This window comes from Pipistrellus kuhlii, unplaced genomic scaffold (genome assembly GCF_014108245.1).
Source record: "Pipistrellus kuhlii isolate mPipKuh1 unplaced genomic scaffold, mPipKuh1.p scaffold_m20_p_5, whole genome shotgun sequence".
NCBI classification, from domain to species: domain Eukaryota; kingdom Metazoa; phylum Chordata; class Mammalia; order Chiroptera; family Vespertilionidae; genus Pipistrellus; species Pipistrellus kuhlii.
Window position 1 is genome coordinate 38,569,408 of NW_023425551.1, and position 20,197 is coordinate 38,589,604.

Genomic DNA, 20,197 nt, shown 5'->3' on the forward strand with positions numbered 1-20,197 from the left:
TACTAGTAAAAAAGACAGTAAAAATTATGGTTTATGATCTTCAAAAAAATAAATGTCAAGATGTGAGAAGCCTTTTGGTAAAAGGCTCAATGGATGCCATCCTCTTCCTATTCTATTAGAATTGTACTAAGAGGTTAGCATGCACAGAGCATCATCTTTTCATCCAGAACACTGTCATTAATTTATGATTCTATAGTTAGCAGAAACAACCTGGTTGCAAATTTACGTGCTTTGGACATCAAATAAACTAATTAAACCAATCTATACAGTAATTGTCTTCTACTGTTTACTGATTAAAAATCCCTTGAAATAATGAGAATTCCTTGCAGTAGGAAAGCTTAGACCCATGAGCTATGATATCTATCAATGGTCTCAGAACTCCTCCTGGAAGATACGAGATTAAGAAGCAGTGAAGAGGAAGAAAATGCTTGACCCGCCTCTCAGCAGTCACTGTTCTTCTGAGTCTCTGACTCTGAGATACTGTGACCTGTCTCAGAGTTTAGAGCTCAGATTCTCCAAGGTCACCAACAATACTCCTTAGTGAAAATTTCTAAGGAGTGCACAAAATACTTTAGATAAATGTCTTACACAGGGCAAAAGCTCTAAGGGAAAGGTTGGCTATAAATATAACCTTGTAGAAAAATGGAACACTCTTAATTTCTTTCAAAAATTGTTTGCATCTAGATCACATGTGTCAAACACAAGGCCCGCGGGCCAAATCTGTCCTGCCAGGCCTTGCAATGTGGCCCGCACCGCGCTGTCATCACTGCACTCCGCTGCGTTTCCATCACAATGACAATTTATGACTGTTCAGTAAACCATTCGGCCCGCAGTTTAGGCTGGATTTTAGATTTTGGCCCCTTCTCTGATTGAGTTCGACACCCCTAATCTAGATCAAGGATTTTATGATTCTGACATCAGCATAATGAGAAATATGAGTGTTCGTTGTTAGACAAAACACAATTTCCAAAGATTTTCAGAATTGTCTGACTGTCACCTTATACTCTAGGACAGGTGTCGGCAATCTACGGCTCCAGAGCCGCATGCGGCTCTTTTGAAGCTTTACCGCGGCTCCGACAACTTGCAAGCCTGTGTGAAAATGAAGGTAACGTCTTACAGCCCTGATGTGCTGACACTGTGCACTGAGGTTCAGGAGCAAAAATCCCATTAACCAGGTAAATTAAATATTTTAATTAGCTATTAATTTGCAAAAATATATTTTACATTGTTAAGTGAAAAAGTCCTTTTTTTCTTCAGATTGACAGCTAACTGCACGATCCAGTATATAGCATTAAGGTAAGAAACAATATATGCGGTGTTATATTTGTTTTAAATGTCGCAATGGTTTTGCGGCTCCCAGGTTTTTTTTTTCCTTCGGAAATGGGTCCAAGTGGCTCTTTATGTCTTAAAGGTTGCAGACCCCTGCTCTAGGAATTCTCAACTACCATCAAATGGGGAAATGTTTCCTTAAATTTTATAATGAAATATAAAAGCTGAGAAAATATTCTGAATAACCTAAACAATGTTTTATATCACTTTCTGTATGTAACCACTTTCCACTCACAAATACAATATGGTTTGGAAATATCACTTCCGAAAAATTTGTTTTAAATTTCATCATACTCCAGGTCAAAGATATATTTTTCTGAGTATGTTCAGGAGCATCAATTAATTACTTCTGCTTTCACAATTTTAGAAAACAAGAAACAAAAAAAAAAGAAGAAGAAAATTGCTTTAAATAAAATTAGAGAATACTACATTACAGGAATGTCCTGTTTTTTTTTTTTATGTATAGCTAACTGTTGAACTATTCTAATATAATGTTGTTTAAAAAATAATAATAAAATGTGTATATACCTACCAGGATGAGAACTTTGTCAACTTTCAGCATGAACTGTCACTAAGAAATCTTTCCTAAAAGAGTGCACAATTAAAATTCTCATGTAGCTGTTAGATTAAATTACTTTGGTAGTTATGTTTAATTCCTTGTAAAGTGCTAACGGCTCATTCAAAACCTAAAGGACAGACCCTATTTTTTTTAAGCAAAATAGAGGCATTCAAATCATTAATAACTGCTAACAAAATGACAAAGCATATGTTTAAAGTTTGATTTAGAGTGTTAGTTCTGTGTTCATATACTTCATTAGCTCTGATTCATAACTAGACAAAATAGAACCACTGCATTGAAATGATAAACTATCATGTTTTTATTATATTTGCTTTAAATTTATCTGTTTCTTTGGTGTGCCTAGATAAAAATTGTTCTTTTCCTTTCAACATTTATTCGGATTTTAGTAACGCAATTTCTGGTGAATGCAAATAAATTATTAAAATTCGATTAGAATTAATTTACTCTTCCCTAAATAGTCAATGTTTGGTAACAGGCTGTATCTTATATTTTCTATTTAATGGACCAATGTATCTGTCTAAAAGGTTTCTGTATTTTGCAATAATAATGCCTGATTTGCATCTCCCATAGAATTACTTTCAACATTAAAAAAGATAGAGCATATATAAGTACTTTATTTGTGATAAATGAATAGATTTTATAGCACTAATTACTAATGATTTTTAAAGTACTAGTCAGTGTAATTTTCTAAGTCTGACATACTCAACAGAATATATTTCCTATTAATTTCAGGTGTTTACTCATCAGTATTGATATGCCAAGTTCCTCTTCCTTTACTCAGCATGAGTGGTTCAAGGAAGGCTCACCAGGGGGAGATGGATACTTCAACTGAGACTTCCAACTGTTAACTTCACCCAAATGATACCAACAAGAAGTGCTACTAAAAAAGCTTATTTGCTTAAGTGTCTAATAGTGCAGTGACTTACTTCCTTGGGCTAATGTAAATTGGTCTTCTGAGACTCCCTTTTACTATCTAACTACCTATGCTACTCTGCAAGTAGAATGGACCAAGGCTATCACCTTGGAAAGTATGGGGCAGAGCTCTGAAAACATGAGGCAGAAAGATATTAAAGAATCCTGAGAAAATTCCCAAAGAATTATGAGTTGCTTATGAAGTTGACCTTGGGCAGCCACGAAGAAGTTTAGGTCACATGAAGCCTGAGAAGCAAACAGACACACTGTGAAGCAGGGCTGCTGCATTTAATGGAAATGATGTGCCCTGAACAATAGCATCCTGTGAAGACGGTCCAGTGAATGAAATCCAGCTCATTCTCACCATCATTCTCCCCAAAGCTGCTCTACATTACCCCTGGGAACAGCTTTTTTTGTATATACTCAATTTGTATGACTAGGAAGCTGCTCCTCCTTACTTGGAGGGCTTTTTTCTTTTTTTCTTTCTTTTTTTTTTCTTTTTTTTCCTAATTCTTTCAGCTAGAGAGTATCTTATCATAATTTGAAGAAAGGTGCAGTACAGATTAGTATTGGCACTGGGTTGAAGACAAACTTGAAAGACTATTGCTTCCAGGGAAAGGATTAAGTGGAAAGTATTTCTGTAAGTAGATCTTCATCCTGCAGAGAGTCTATGAAATGGCTATGAGGCAAACCTGTGAACGCTAAGGACATCCAAGAACTCTGGAGTTAAAAGAAGTGTATCAAATAATTCCCAGTGAAGCCATACGATTTTAGTTTAGTATAATACTTGGAAAGACCTCAGATTCTTTGGGGCTGAGGGTAAGGTGAAGATTTTTTAAAATGCATTAGAGCCCTGACCAGTGTTGCTAAGTAGTTAGAGCATCAGCCTGCACACAGAAGGGTCTCAGGTTTGATACCCCGTCTAAGTTGTATACCTGGGTTGCAGGTTCAATTCCCAGCCTCAGTTGGAGTTCCTCTGGGAGGTAACCAACTGATATGTCTCGCTCAGTCTCCCCCTCTCTAAAAACTGATGGAAAAAATATCTTCTGGTGAAGATTAACAAAAACAAAAATGCATTAGAGTCTCCCAGAGAAGAAAATAATTAATCTTGTTTTCTTTTTTTAATATATTTTTATTGATTTCAGAGAGGAAAGGAAGGCGAGAAAGAAACAGAAACATCAATGAGAGATAATCATTGATCAGCTGCCTCTTGCATGCCCCCTACCAGTGATGAGCCCATAACCTGAGCATGTGCCCTTGACCAGGAATCGAACCTTTCAGTCCACAAGCCAATACTCTATCCAGTGAGCCAAACCAACTAGGGCTAATCTTGTTTTCTTAAATGTGCCTCTCCTTCATTAGCTATAAGTTCCATGATGAGAGATGCTGTGTTTTTCACCAGTCTATACACTTTACTAGCAGTGCTGAACAATAAATACTTGCACAGTTCTCACTGTGAGTCAGGTATATTTAATAACTAATATAAGAAAACATCCCAATTAGGTAGCTACTATTATTATTCCTAATTTATAGATAAGGAACTGAGGAGTAACTAAGCTTAAGCAACTTGACAATGAATCACACAGGTAAGGCTAGTGATTAAACCCAATCATTCTAGCCTAGTCTCAGAGTCTGTCCTCTTAATCACTTCTATACTATTCTATGAAAATATTTTATGAATGAATGAATAACACAACATTCATAGAACCATTATGTAATCTTAACTACATTGAATTTTAAGTCAATTTTTATCTCTGGGAAAATTTCAACTAGGTATCCAATGCTTCAGAGGTTGTGCCCCTGACTTATACTACATTGGAAATACACACAAATGAGAAAGTTGTAGTAAAGTATCCCTAAGTGCTGTGTTGAGAAAATATAAACAGCTATGTGACCACAAAGCTAGGGTGTGCAATCCAATCTTTAGGTTAGGGAGTCAGGAAAGGCTTTTAAGAGGAAGGAGTTTCTCATCTAAAATGAGATTTAAATGATCATCGAGACAAAAACAAATGAGGGATGTTTTAGGCAGAGATAAATCCAACTATGACAGCCGACTGGATAAAAAACAGCAGAGTGAGACTGAAGAATAGAAAAAGAAAATGTTCACTATAATTATAGCATAGAGTATCAGAGAGACAAGGCAAAAACTAACGTCTATAACAAATGGGTGTCAAATCACAAAGCTCCTGGGGAAAGAATTTTCACTTTATCCTTAAGATTCAGAAGTCAGTGATGAAATTCATATAGGATAGACCAAAGAAGTGATATGCTTTAATATTTAATAACTGTGGCTGAAGTGTGGGGAGATACTAGAAGGTACCAAGTCTGTAGTGGACTGTAGTTCAGTTTAAAAGGCTTTCAAGTAATTCAGGAAACACATTTATCACATATAGTGAGTTTGAGATAATCTGAAAGAGTATTAAGTGAAGATGTTTAGAGAACATAGAATGTCTAGAAATGGAGCTCAGCAGAGAGGTGTGAGCTAGAGAAACTGGTATAAGTTCTCAGTCTAAAGATTTAATATACAGGGGTAGATGTGGAGTGAGATAAGTCTTTGAATCAAAATCTTGAGGCTTGTCAACATTTAAAGGCTATACAAAGGGAAAGAAGTCTGAGAGAGGCAGTAGAGTATATGTTTTCAAAGCCAAGAAGAACATGGTAAACAAGTCTAAATTCATCCAAAAGTCAAGTGATATAAAGTTTAAAATATCCATTGCATTAGCCCCAACAAAATTCTGTGTGACCCGAGTGAAAGCAGTTTCTCATTAGCCTTGAAGACAAAAATAATAAACTGAGAAGTAAGCACCTCCAAAGCACCACTTCTTCATCTAATCAATGAATAAAGGGTTTATAGCAACTACCTGAGGCCTACTACCTGAAAAGGACCTTTGTCCAGGCTATTGCGATAACTGAAGAAGACAACAAGAAGATGCAATTGTGGAAAGAACCTTGCTTGGGCTTGGGGTGATGGCATCAAGAAGTATAAGAATGGCATCTAGAAGAAGACATTCAAGAGGTTTGTCTACAAAGCTAAAAGATTTGCCAAGGATGAGGAGACTGTAAAAAAAATCAATAATGCAGTAGATGAGATGGCAAAACAACTTTAAGATGGGTGTGGATAACATTGAGAAGCTTCTAGAAGTGGTTCCTGAGGAATTGAATAGTGAAGAGTTGTTGGAACTGGAACAAAAACACATAGCTGAAGATGCAAGAGAAAAGGAAACTGTGGGAGAAGAAAAAGAAAAACTCCCAAGGAAATGCACAGTAAAGAGGTTAGCAGAACCTTTTGCTGACCTCAACAAGCTTCTTAAAAATTTTGAAAACATCACCCCCAACATCAAAAAGTTTTTCTTAATAGAGAGGTATGTTCATAGTACATTATCTGCTTACAAGCAAGTCTATAATGAAAAAACAAAACATGAAACAAATCAAGCAAACCACCATAGACGTATTTCTGAAAAAGTGATATCACCTCAAGAGGAGCTTCAGGCAAGTTGTTCAGAAGGAATTCCAGAAGAAGACGTTATTATTAGTATAAGAGATGACAAATCATTTTTGACCCTGAAGACCTTCCAGTGGGATGAGATATAGAGGTGGAAGGCAGTGATATTGATGATCCTTACCCTCTATTGTCCTAGGCCTTGGACGGCAAACTGCGGCTCACAAGCCACATGCGGCTCTTCCACAAAATACCACAGCCTGCGCGAGTCTATTTTGAAGTGGCATTAAAAGAAGTTTAAGTTTAAAACATTTGGCTCTCAAAAGAAATTTCAATTGTTGTACTGTTGATATTTGGCTCTGTTGACTAACGAGTTTGCTGACCACTGGCCTAAGCCAATGTATGTGTTTGTGTCTTAGTTTTTAACCAAAAAAAGTTTTAAAAAGCAAAAACAAAAAATTAAAAATAGAAAAAAACTTATACAATTAAAATCTAAAAAAAAAAGAAAGAAAATATACAGATGAACCATGTGTTAATGTTTTAAGCTAAGTGCTATTATAAAGAGTTGAAACAGCAAAAAGATTTAAAGTTTATAAAGTAAAATGTCACAGTAAGCTAAGGTTAATTTATTATTGAAGAAAGAAAAACATTTTTTATAAATTTAGTGTTGCCTAAGTGTATCAGGTTTATACAGTCTACAGTAATGCACAGTAATGTCCTAGACTTTCACTCACCACTCAGTCACTGGCTCACATTATGCCAGCTCCATTAATGGTAAGTGCCCTATAAAGTTGTACAATTTTTATCTTTCATACTTTACTTTTACTGTATATTTCTATGTTTACATATATTTAAATACACAAATACTTAACAAGGTGTTACATTGCCTATGGTATTCCATACAGTACTATGCTTTACAAGTTTGTAGCCTAGGAGCAATAGGCTATACCATATAACCTAGGTGTATAGCTTTGTGTAAAAGCTCTATATGATGTTTGCACAATGATGAATTGCCCAACAACATATTTCTCAGAATGTATCCTTGTTACTAAGTGCACATGACTGTATTAAATATTTTGAATAGCACATAACATAACGTAGCTTAATAGTCCATATAGCTTCTAATACCTCACATGTAACATAATAGGAAATTAATAAATATATAGTAATTGATTTTTTAAAACTTCTCATATTATATCTAATATGCTCATACTTGGTTTAAAATATGCCAATTGATACTAAGTGAGAATAACAGAAGCAAAATAAAATTTGAAGACGAAGAATATTTTTCTAATACTTCTATTTCTTGAAGGGTTATAAGTTATGTTGCTATTACATACAAAATAACACATTTTGTTGTTTGTTTTCTCTATGTAGTTTTATATTTTAAAATAAGGAGTATTACCCAATGATACCTATTAAACAATGCTCAATAAGTGAGTACCTTGTTTATGTTTACACCTTAAAATAAAATACTTCTCTTTCCAGCTATTAGCATACTCTCAACTACATACTGTAATTTAAACTTTACTACAATATCCATTAGATTGTTAGGCTATGGTTCAAATAAACCTATATTTGCAACTGGAAACTGTTGAGAAAAGATTTTAAAACTAATTTCACTTATTCTTTTACATTTAAAAGTGTATGAATGAAACTAGTTAAACAACTATTTTTTAAATACTTAAAAAAAAAAAAAGCAATTAAGGCAAGTGAAGCCCCTAGATTCTGACAACTCCTCTGACATCAGATGGAAAGGCTGAAGTCACAAGTTTCTTACCTAATTTGAGTTTTGCATACAAAGTTCAAGTTAAACAATTTTCATTCATATCTCTATCCCCTTTCTCCCCGGAACCTTTTTGAACTTCAAACCTTGCTTTCAACTTCTACTGTCTGTAAGGAAGTTCATTTTCTGTCAAGAGCAAACTTATTTCCTTTCTCATGCAATTCATTATAAATGATGGAAAGCGTTTCATGGCAGATTTGTGTTTCTCTCAACTCACATAGTTGAATTCACCAATCCCAAAAGACCTTTAATTGGTCTTTAGGGTATCACTATACCACCTTTTTCTTACATATTATTTGCTGTCAAAAAATTCTGGGTATTTAAGATAAATTTGTTTAAGATAAAATTATCTTTACAACATTTCGATAAAGTAGTTGGAAGCTTTATTTAGGGTAGATAGGTGAAAAAATCTTGGCTCACTGCCATATGAAATGTTAAGGAAGAACCTGAAAGACAGATCTCCAGATTATAATATAGCCTATAAACACCCTCATAACATTTTGACTTTACCAAAGGTTGCCAGATTTTGCAAATAAAAATAAAGGACACCCAGTTAAATTTGAATTTCATAAAAAATAAATTGATAGTATTCGTATACCCCCCTGCAATATGTGGGATATAGTTACACTAAAAAAAAATTGATTACTTGAAATTCATAACTAGACATTATGTATTTTACTTGCAACTCTAAATGTTCCTCATCTGAGAAGAGAAATACTGATAACATGATTTCTTTCAATGATTCTTCTGGCCTAAATAATAGCGTTAACTTCCATTTCCAAATCTCTCCTGAGTTAAAATTATAAATTGGATCACAATTATTTAAAACTAGAAGTTCTTCAATTTTCTAAGCTTGAGATTCTTATAACCAAAAGCCTACCTTAGAAAATAATTATTTTTACCATAAAAAAAAAATAATCCAAGGAAGCATGTACCATGATTGCTTAACATCAATACCAAAAAAGGAAACTGGGGTAAATAATTAAAGAACAATTTGAAAACCTTTTAGGAAATTGAAAGCTTCTACAGAAAATGAGTATGATGTGAAGAAAAAATAATGACATGTCAATCCAAGATTAGATATGTAGGAGAAAAAGAAGGACACAACATTAGCATTTGCTTTGCCAAGGATATATTTATTGTAAACAATCTTATAAGTAATAAAGAAAAACATGCTATTCTTAATGACCAAATGTTTGGAGTGCCAAACAACAGAAATGCAATGAGTAATCTTTTCTGGGAACCTGCCTTGGCTTAAAGTCATTCAAAATTATTTTAATAACTAAGTTACAAGTAATAAGATAGTACCAAGAATTGAAAACAAAAGTTGCTAAAGAAAAGAGAAAAGAGATGGGATTATACCTAAGACTGTATATAATGACAGCCAATTTTTCTAATAAAATTATTTCAAATGGTTAAAAACTCAGAGCAGAATTTGTATGGGAAAATTAGTCCAGGCAATTTGCTAACACATTTAAATATTGAGTTATTAATAAAAAATAATCAAGTAACACTATATTTCTGACTAAGCCAATTTTGTTGTGAGTAGTAAATGGAAGACAGTTTGAAAGTGCTGTTTTTGCTATATTGAAAGAAAGCAATGTCAGTGTCCACTTGGGTTTGGATTTATTTATCTATTCAGGCTATTTCATGCCAAAGCTTCTAGTCATAATAACCTTAAATTTGGGCATATCCCATTTGCCATCTTTCAGATAGAAAAGCATCTGTCTAAATGGACCAGTTTATAGATAGATAGATGATAGATAGATAGATAGATAGAAAGATAGATAGATAGATAGGAGAGATAGAGATAGAAAGATATATGACAAAGAAAATTCTGATTGGCTTTAGAAATGCAGAAAATTATGCAATTCTTAAACTGACCAAATGAATATAAATCAGGAAGCTGCTAGCCCACTGCAGGTACAAGAGAACATTTCTTAAGAACAATAAAGCAATGCATTCTATCAGAAATCACTTATAAAAGCAGTCTTTTCTCAGACATTTGTTTTACATATACTCAGTTGACCTATGTTTTAACCTTGATTTCTAATCACTCTGGCACTTAAGTCCTTTTCATTTAAAAAACAAAACAAAACAAAAAAAAAAACAACAACAACAATGCAAAAGTATTAACCAGAAAAAAAGGTTAACTAGGGATTTTCAAGTTGTTACTGGCCATTATTTTTTATATATTACAACATCATTATCTGCTCTTTGAAGTTTTTAGAGGTTTCAGGCCTTAACTCTTAATTCTTAATATCCTAAAGATAACAGGCTTGAAAGGGCAGAGCATAAAAGAAAGTACTTTACTGAGAGAAAGAACTTCTTAATTCTCATATGAATTATGCTCAAAAATATATAACCCTTTTTAAATCTTTTAAAAATTGTTGTTTGATTCACAAACCTAGTATAAGAATGATTCTGAACATTTCTTACTAAAACCTAAGTAAGTGTATATCTCACGCTGGAAAAGAAGATACACACATATGTTGATCATAGACTTGAAAATGTTTCACACCTTTGGAGTTTTTTCATTTTCTATTTCATCATTCCAGTGACATGTGTCTGCCCTCTGATCATTTGTAAAACCCCCAATCTCTATCAACCCTGACCAGCAATTAGGAATTCTGAGTGGAGGATCTTCCTACCCACTGCATACTCCTTGTTTTGTGTTAGCCAAGCAAAATAATATATCTTAATAAAATAGGCAATCACTTAGAATCATTTTAATGAAATTTTATTTCTTTTTTATGACTTGCAAAGAATTCAGTTAGCTTCAAAGGAAAAAGAAAATCTACTTTTGGTTAAAAGTCTAGATTTCACCAAAAGTCTTTGAAATGAGGTAAAATTCTTATATTACTGTTAACACCTTAAAAAATTTGATCCCCAAACAAAAGCATTGCCTTTCTTTCCAATTTGATGTCTTTTTCATGCTGCCTTAGTGATGGCCAAATAATTGGTTGTTCACTTGTGTCCTTGTTTCCCCCGACAGTTCCACAGATGCCCTGAACAATGCTCCAAAGACTGCTTTCAGTAGGGGCAAATCCTCATTAATCATTCCTGGCTGACAGCACAAGGGGACACCTGCATCTGGTGCAGGAGCCCAGCCATGGCTTATGGGAATGTGGATTAAAAACTAACCCATGTGAGGTGTGGCAGGCTACTTAGAACAGGAATGTGATAAACAACAACAACAACAACACACACACACACACACACACACACTCCGCAAACAACAGAACCAAATCCACCTCTGGCATCCCCATTTATTTAATATTTCAAACTGAAACTGTGGTTCATGTTCCCATTAAAACACCATTCTATTCCAAGAAAGTATATCAGAGAACTAGCCACACACAGGGTAATGATGAATAGCTGCTAAATTCTTCATGCATGCATCACCCAATGTTAGCATTAAATACTGATGAACTGTCACATAATTTTCATTTAGAAATGATTGCAGCTTCAGCTTCCTATCTTATGCTGCTCATAAATATTTCCCCTACTATATTTCACAAGACGAATGTATGAAACGCACAAAGTTTTTGCATGATCACTTGTCCCTATGTGATTGCTTTCTTTTATTGAAATAATAAATATGATTGTTTTTGAAGAAAGGGTTAAAAAGAATCCTGGGAATACCCTTAGGAAGGTAAGTATATTATTATGTACCATTAAAGTTATTTTAACTTGCTTTTTTTTTAAACAAAATGAGTGCTTTTTAATTTCACATAAGAGTTTTCTTTTATTTATCACTATTTTCCTAATTGTACCAAACAAGACCAGAAATAATGAACCCAAATTCATATCCTGTAGCTTTTGTCATAAGTGAAGATATGTGTCTAAAGCATCAGAGCATAAAAAGTCTAGCAGGCAAAATACTTAGGAGCCTTAGAGAAAACAATATATTGATTAAATTTTTTAATGGAAGTTATAAGGAATAAAAAAATGCACAAGTAAAACTGACAACATGATACAATGACTAATAAAGTTGATACTTATATTCACTTTAAAAAATAAATAAATAAATGCATCAATTAGAATTAAAGATAACATAAAAAACATAAAACTGAAAGGTTAACAACAATAACTGCAATACAATTTATAATTTCATATTGACAGTCTTTAATTTGGAACTACAATCAGGTTTTGAAAATTTAGTTTTAAAAAATTATACATATATGCAAAGCTACATATTGTGTAGAAGCTAAAAGACTCCCAATGTGAAAATTTAGTTTGCACTTAGTTTGAATTTTTAGAATAATGCAGATATGAATCATGAGAGATTTTTACCAAAAATAGTGATATAAAAATTTCATGCACTGGGCCTCTAGTTTTAAATATAATACTCTTCGATAATAGGGTGTAGTAACCCCATATCCTGCTTAGCGACTCTCCTGCTTTTGTATTTCCTTTTTAATGAGAAATAAATTTTCACTTTTCTTGGGAGCTGTGATAACACAGACTGAAAGTGTCCTCCATGGTTATCTAGTGAAAGCTTGGGAATAAGAAACTAACTGCTTCTCATACAGAAAATATAACTAAGGCAATAGGGAAGGGTAAAAGAGGGAGAAACAAGGAAGGAAGAAGGGGAAGGAGAGAAGGTGAGAGGGGAAAAGGAAGGCTGTTTGTAAAATCCCTGCATCCCTGGTCTCTGGGAACTCCGTAGTCCAGGCTATTATTTCCCCACACACACCATTTCCATTTCCCTTACTCCCAGGAAAGGAAGTCTAAGTAACTAACTTTTATTAAACATGAACAACATGGCAGGCATTTTCTGTGTGTACCTCCATTTGGCAAATGAAGAAATTGAGAATTAAGGATGTTTAAGAATATGTCCAAGACAACTTGACAAAGTAAAAACAGGTTTCAAACTAGACCTGCCCTCCTCCCAGCACACTATTTCCCCACCAAAGCACTCTGATATGGCCTGCACTCCCAGAGACTGACAGCAGCATCTTCACATTGTTCTCACAGCATGACTAACAACTACGTCTTGAATGAATGAAGAAATGAACAAAGAACAAATGATTACATAGATGACTAATACAAACAGAATGGTACATATTTAAGTAAGCATGTGAAAAATATTTGGAACAAAATAAAATAATTGATACTTTAAGAAAAACATAACAATTTGCCTTCAAATGTCAAAATAAAGATGTTTATTAAATTCTGTTTTAAAATGCTCTAGAAAAATGGTAAGAGTATACATTATCTTTGATTATTGATATGTAAAGAGCTAAAATTCTGATGTAAAGAATCAATAAAAAATGTGCTCCATTTATGAACCACATCAGCCATCTATAATAGCCATTGTACCTAAGACTATCGCTTCCTTTGAAATTTATATAGGTTTTTTTTTTTTATATTTAGTGATAAATATTTTACAGGCTCCAGTAGCATCCTGTTTTGAACTGTATTTCAGTTAATTAAAGAAACCTAAAGTAAAGTGCTCCCAATTCATTTTTCAAACAATAGAAGACCCATTAAAACATGTTCCACAATTTATTGCATAGTTTCATATGTAGCAGAACATTATTATTTCTGAACAGCAAAAGCAATGTTAAAGCTTATTTTGAATAGATATGCTGAAACCAAGCATTAGACCTAGTTTTCTCTCTCAAAAGTAAAATCATCTCCAATACATTATATATCATTTTATACTGAAAAATTAAGATTTTCACATTGAAATGTTTTTACTAATTTTCAGAATAGAATCTTAGAACTATAATAAACTTACATAATAATTTATTCTATTTCTTTTATGTGATTTTTGAGATAAAAAAGCTTAAAAGTATTTAATTACTTACTCCAGAACACATGGGTAAGGAATATTTAATTTATGCTCCCAACTCCACACCCAGTACTAATTCCACAGAACATGCCATGTATTATATGATATATTTTAAAGGTTGTAAGCAACTGTCTGCTGGTCAAATCTGGCCCATTGCATGTTTTTGATAGTTTTATTGGAACAAAGCCACACCCATTTAAAATAGCAAAAATAAATGGTTGCCATAGAGACCGTGTGGTCCACCAAACCAAAAATATTTACTATCTTTTATTTTGCAGAAAAAAGTTTGCTAACCCCTGTTATTATATATATTCCATAAGAATATAATACAATAAAAGTTCAAGTTCTTAGTGGAATAATACCATCCTCATCAATAAACAACAGTTTGGAGAATAAGGGATCATGTCATTGACAAAATAAGACTTTTTTTAAATTTAATTTTATTGTTTAAAGTATTACAAAATTTAGTACATATGTATCTTTTTTAAAAATGTATAATTGATTGTGTGCTGATTCTATACTAAATAATCACAGCAGTAACATTACCCTTCTATGCCTCCATTTTGTTTGTTTTTTGCCTCCATTTTTTAATAAAGAAATTGAAGTTTAGATTGAGTAACCAACTTGTCCTTGGTTACTCAATCTTTAACAAAGAAAAAATTCCATAAAAAAAAAATTAATAGCACAAAAGTGAAAGATTAAATGTGCAATACCAGTCAAATGATTGGAAAAAAAATTAATCTAAGAAACATAAGCAATTTATTTCAAATATAGCTCATATTATTAGGGTGAGTTAAGGGAACATTTTCATTCTTTATGCAAAAATATACTATTAAAAGAAAAAAACGCATAAAATTAAAAAATATAATTATAAAAACAATTCAAAAATGAACCAAATAATGTTATCACTGAACCACTAAACAAGCATAAAGTAGGAAAGACAAAAGAAGGAAATCTTCCATAACACAGGACAATAAAACAAAGAAGTGGTCTCTATTGGGATGGAGGGGGAGAATCCCTGAATAGAAGACAAAGACAATGGAGTGCAGGAAAAGTAAAAACAAAACAAAACAACAAACAAACAAAAAACACCCTTTACTAAGCTAAGAAAGAATGAAGTCTTTGGAATTAAAAGTACTCAGTATGTATCAAAAAGAGTGTCTGTAGGAGTTAGGGGGAATACCACTTAGGTTGATTCTGGAGAAATTTCAATATTCCAAAGGCAAAGAAAAAAAATACCTAAAATCTTTCAGAGAGGGGGAAAAAAGATTACTTATTAAGCAGTGAGATTCAAAATGATAACAAAAAATTTAAAACTACATTTTGCATTATAAGATAATATATTAAGGCCTTCAAAGTTCTGACAGAAAATTATTTTAATTTTATAATTCTATGCCCACAACAATCTATCAATCAGTGGTCAAAGAAAACTAAAATATTTTTGGATCAGCATAAACTAGAAAACATACTTCCTATGCAGTCTCTAATGAAACATTATTCAAGTGTGTTCTTCTACAAAACACCGAGAAGGCTAAAAATGCCGGTGACAATAGATGAATGAAAAAGTTAACTATAATCAAGAAGAAATGAAGAAATTTAAAATAACTTTAAAATCTAATTCCCATACTCTTCTTAGACATTTCCATCTCTGTGGGTCCAGGCCAAATATTTGATGTAATACTGAATAACAGTTACATGAGCAAAAAACTATAAATGTGATTTATACTATGGATTATATTTGATTTAAGTTATAGTCATTTTGAAATATTTAATTATATTTAGAGATCAAACTTTGACTATGTGAAATGATAATATAACTGCTGTAACTATAAAAATTTAGTTAGTAAAAGCAGGAGGGAAGAAGGGACCTAATGTGCTAAATTCTTCATTTCTAAGTGATGATTCAAACATATTTTTAAAAATATGATAATTCAAGGAATTGATGAATAATATTTTAAAACATAATGGTAACTACCAAAATAATTTTAAAATAGAAACAAAGAATGATTGCCTCTGAAAGTGGGAAGTCCAAGGAAGTTGAATTTTATTCTTTAGGTTCTTTTGAATCACTTGAATTATTTTCACCATGGGCAAATATCAATATATTTAAAAAATGTATTGAAGGCACACAAAGGAGGAAATCAAGTAAGTAAAATATATTTCATATACATTTCCTAACAATATAATATATTTGGGTTGCTGTGCTGATCTTCCCCCTTGATATCTTCTTAGAACTGTCCAGAGGTCAGCCCTGAGTTCAGACCTCTGTAAAAAGTGTCATTATCAGAACTAAGCCCAGAATTAAACTGGTGATTTGAAACAAATTAGAGAATTAGAGACAGTTAAAATATATATAACAATGAGTGCAACGGTAAAATGCACCTTCACCAAGTGTGTGGAGCTTACTATGGAACAGGCACCATACTGTACCAGGGGAAAAGGGTGCTTAAAACATGGGTCCCACTTTATTGGGAAATATGATAAATATCCATTCATTAGTTTAACAAATGTTTATTAAGCACATACTTATTTGTAAAGAAGCAGAACAAATGCATTAACCCCAAATATCAACTGAGAATTTTTTCTTCACTAAACCAGTGAATTCTCCACCTTAACTAAAATCAAGTTAATGAAGGATTTCTTTATTATGAGACCATAATTCTAATTTTGCTTAATAAATAAAAGAAAAGCTAGAATTCAAGATACATAGGTTTGTTCATTTCCCTTAACCCTTGTCTACTATGCCAAGTACCTAATTTCAGATAACCTGATATCCTGATTCTGGTCATCTATTTCTTTCTTTTTTTTTCTTCTTTTTTTTTTTTTTAATATATTTCATTGATTTTTTACAGAGAGGAAGAGAAAGGGATAAAGAGTTAGAAACATCGATGAGAAAGAATCATCGATCAGCTGTTTCTTGCACACTCCCCGCTAGGGATGTGCCCGCAACCAAGGTACATGCCCTTGACCGGAATCAAACCTGGGACCTTTCAGTCTGCAGGTGAAAGCTCTATCCACTGAGCCAAACCAGTTTCGGCTGATCATCTATTTCTGACTTCCTTTAGTATGTCTCATTCACTCACTCAGTCATTCACCCAGAAAATATTTATTGCATTTTAACTATGCACCAGGCAAAGTCCTATGCTCTGGGAAAAAGACAACTGGAAAATTCAAACCCTCATGGAGTTTACATTATAAACTCATCTTCTATTTCAAAAACAAGACTTTCATTCCTTTGGATCCTTCTTCAACCCACACCTATGAGGAATCTTAATAATTGGCACAGTAATATATATAACGAGTTCTCCTCCGTTTGCAAAAATAGAAAATGAGATTAATGGATAATGAACAATTTTTCTAAATCAAATAACAGCAGATTTCTTGAACTAAATAAAGCCTAAGAGAGATTTATTTTGGTCTCTCTGAGGTGAGTGGGAAATCCAATCTTTAAATTATAAAAATATTTTCTGTGCATTGGCAAAGGAAAATTAAAATTAAATGTGGATGAAAATGTAGAGTATGCATAACACCCTGAAATGTGTACTGCATGGACAGACCTATCAATTTTATCTTTAAAATCTATTATACAAATAAAGATGGTAATTAAAGTTCGGTCACATTAAAGTAGCATTTTCCCCCCTTAGATTAAATAATACTAGAGCAATTGGCATGCCAGAGAAGTTTTTTAGGTACTTTTTAAATATTTCTTACTTATATCCCCTAAAGTAAAAGAAATAATTAACTGAAATCCAATTAGTGTAGACTTAGAACACCTGTTTCTGAAATCCTTTAAATAACTTTATCATATTATTATTTTTTTCTTGGTCTTTGTTTTAAGATGAAACACATACCCCTACCAGTTACTCTTAGGAGTTGAAATATTTGCATATCACATAGAAGAAAAGTATCTGTTTGTAAAAGAAACTTGAAGATTAAAAAGACTAAAAGAGTTATGGATATCTTAGAACAGCTACTGTTTCTTAACCCTCTTTTCACCAAAAACAAATTTGTAAAACCTCTCAGTGCTGGGGGAAAAAAAAGATTTAAAAGAGGATGATAAAAACCTTACCCTTTAAAAAATATCAATAATAAAACCATTGTTTAAAATGTATACCAAAGAAGGAAATAATGCATTTTAATGGGGGAAAATATGGGGATGGGTGGGGTGTTGAGCGGTTGCGTGGAGTTAGGAGATGGCATTGAGAGAATTAAGGGTGATGGAAAAAAATAGATAAAAAACTTATAATAGCTAGAGAAAATAAAGGAATCAACCAGTGTATACATAAATAAGTGAATAAGTGGAACAACAAATTGATATTTCTCTGTTCCTCTCTCTCAAGTTCAATTTTTTAAAATAAAATAAGTATATAAATGAATAAATAAATTCTATAGTAGTCACATGAAAAACAAGTAAAAAGAAAAAGATGAATTTAATTTTAATTATATGTCTTATTACGGCCATTATACCTCTAATATTGTTTCAAGATATAGTTAATGTAAAAAGTGATTCATAAAAATGTGATTCACAAAATACTTTTTATTCTTTTTTACTATGTCTTCAAAATTTAGTGTATATTTTAATTTAAAGCACATCTCACTTTGGACAGACGACATTTCAGTGCTTAATAGTCACATGTGACTATCATATTAGACAACAGTAATTGGACATAATTGAGAATACTCAGATCCAGAGACCCAGAAGAAATTTACAGGCCCACCCCTCTAATTTATTGATAAACCATTTAAAATTACATATTTCTATGCATATCAAGAGAGCACATGCTACTGAACTGTTAATTACATCCTCTTGTGGCCAAAGTAGTTTTCTCTGCCCTTGCAGTTTCCAATCTAGATACATAGATAAAACAGGGCAGAAAAATGTGCCAAATACAAAGAACAAGTTCAAAGGTAATGTTTAGGGTATAATTTTAAATATTTGTAGGGAATTTATGTACAGGAAAATTACATATAATTTATTTATGCATTGGTTACTGATCTACAGTTTCTAGTCACACTTGAACATTTAAGTTTCATTAGTAGAGAAGCACTATTGGTAACAGTGATATTCTGCAGAACAGATCTATTCCTTATATTTATTTTCCTTAAAACTTTTGATAAATTATATTTCAGTTAGGTGTTTCTAATGTAAGGCTTGGTGTTTTGTGCAAAATTCCTTTCTACAGATCAATGCTAATTTGATTTCTCCAGTTTGACTTGATGCAGTCACCCTAAAAACCTAATTCATAGAACAGAAACACATGAATGCACTTGTTGGAGTCTTCTTTTATCTCTGATATGTTGATTTATCCACTGACTCACTGACCTGTTGTATGATAATTAATCTTCATCTTGAAACTTTCTACCTCACCTTAGATCAGACACTTCATGCTTTTATTCTTCTTGATAAGAATTTCACTATTATGTGAATAACCCTCAAAAATCTTACTTATTCTTGAATTCCTACCATGATACTTCCTGGTGAACTGCTTGGTGCTATGTTTTCTATAATGTCAAATATTTGAAAATTACCGACAATTAATAAATTTAGCCTAAGTTTTAAGTTTATAATAGAAATCCAGGCCTATTTCAGTCTATGCATGTGAGAAAAAAGATTATAGTAAAGAAAAGGAAAATATACTTTAAAAAGCTCCCTAGATAATAATATAAAATTCAGACTTCTTGATTCATTTGAGATTTTTAGAAGCAGTTTAATTTAATAGTCTATGTATATATTAACATATTCTGCTAAATTGTTTCCTATGTTTATAGACAAATAAAGAAATTATAAATACAACATCTTGACTAATTCACTATTCATTATATCTATGTAAACTTTGTAACAAATATTGACTTGGCTCATTTTCATACATTCTCATTTTGCCACATGTTCACTAAAAAATAAAGTTTGAATTGCATTGCCCTAAAACAGTATTTTACTACATTCATATTTAAAGGGTAAAGAACTCATTGAAAGAATAATAGGCATATATCCTTTCTTAACCAAAGGGAAAATATAAATGGAAATGAATAGGGTAAAATAAATGTTTGTTTAATTACATACGTTTTCTTAGCTGTTGAAACCAATGCATATACTTAATTAAAGGGCACTAACTTCACAAAATAAATATCTTAAAATAAACTTATTTGAAAATGGGAAGCTGTGCTGTTTACTCCAGAAAAAAAATATTGTCATGGATGTCATTGTCACAGAAACTCTTGGGAGAGTGGAGGGAAAAATATTAATGATGTCCTCTGGATGAAGAAAGAGGACACAAGCTAAGAAGATCTGACAGATCCGCAAGCCTGGTGAGCAGGCTGGTAGAAAGTAGGGTCAGATGCACAAAGAGGAGG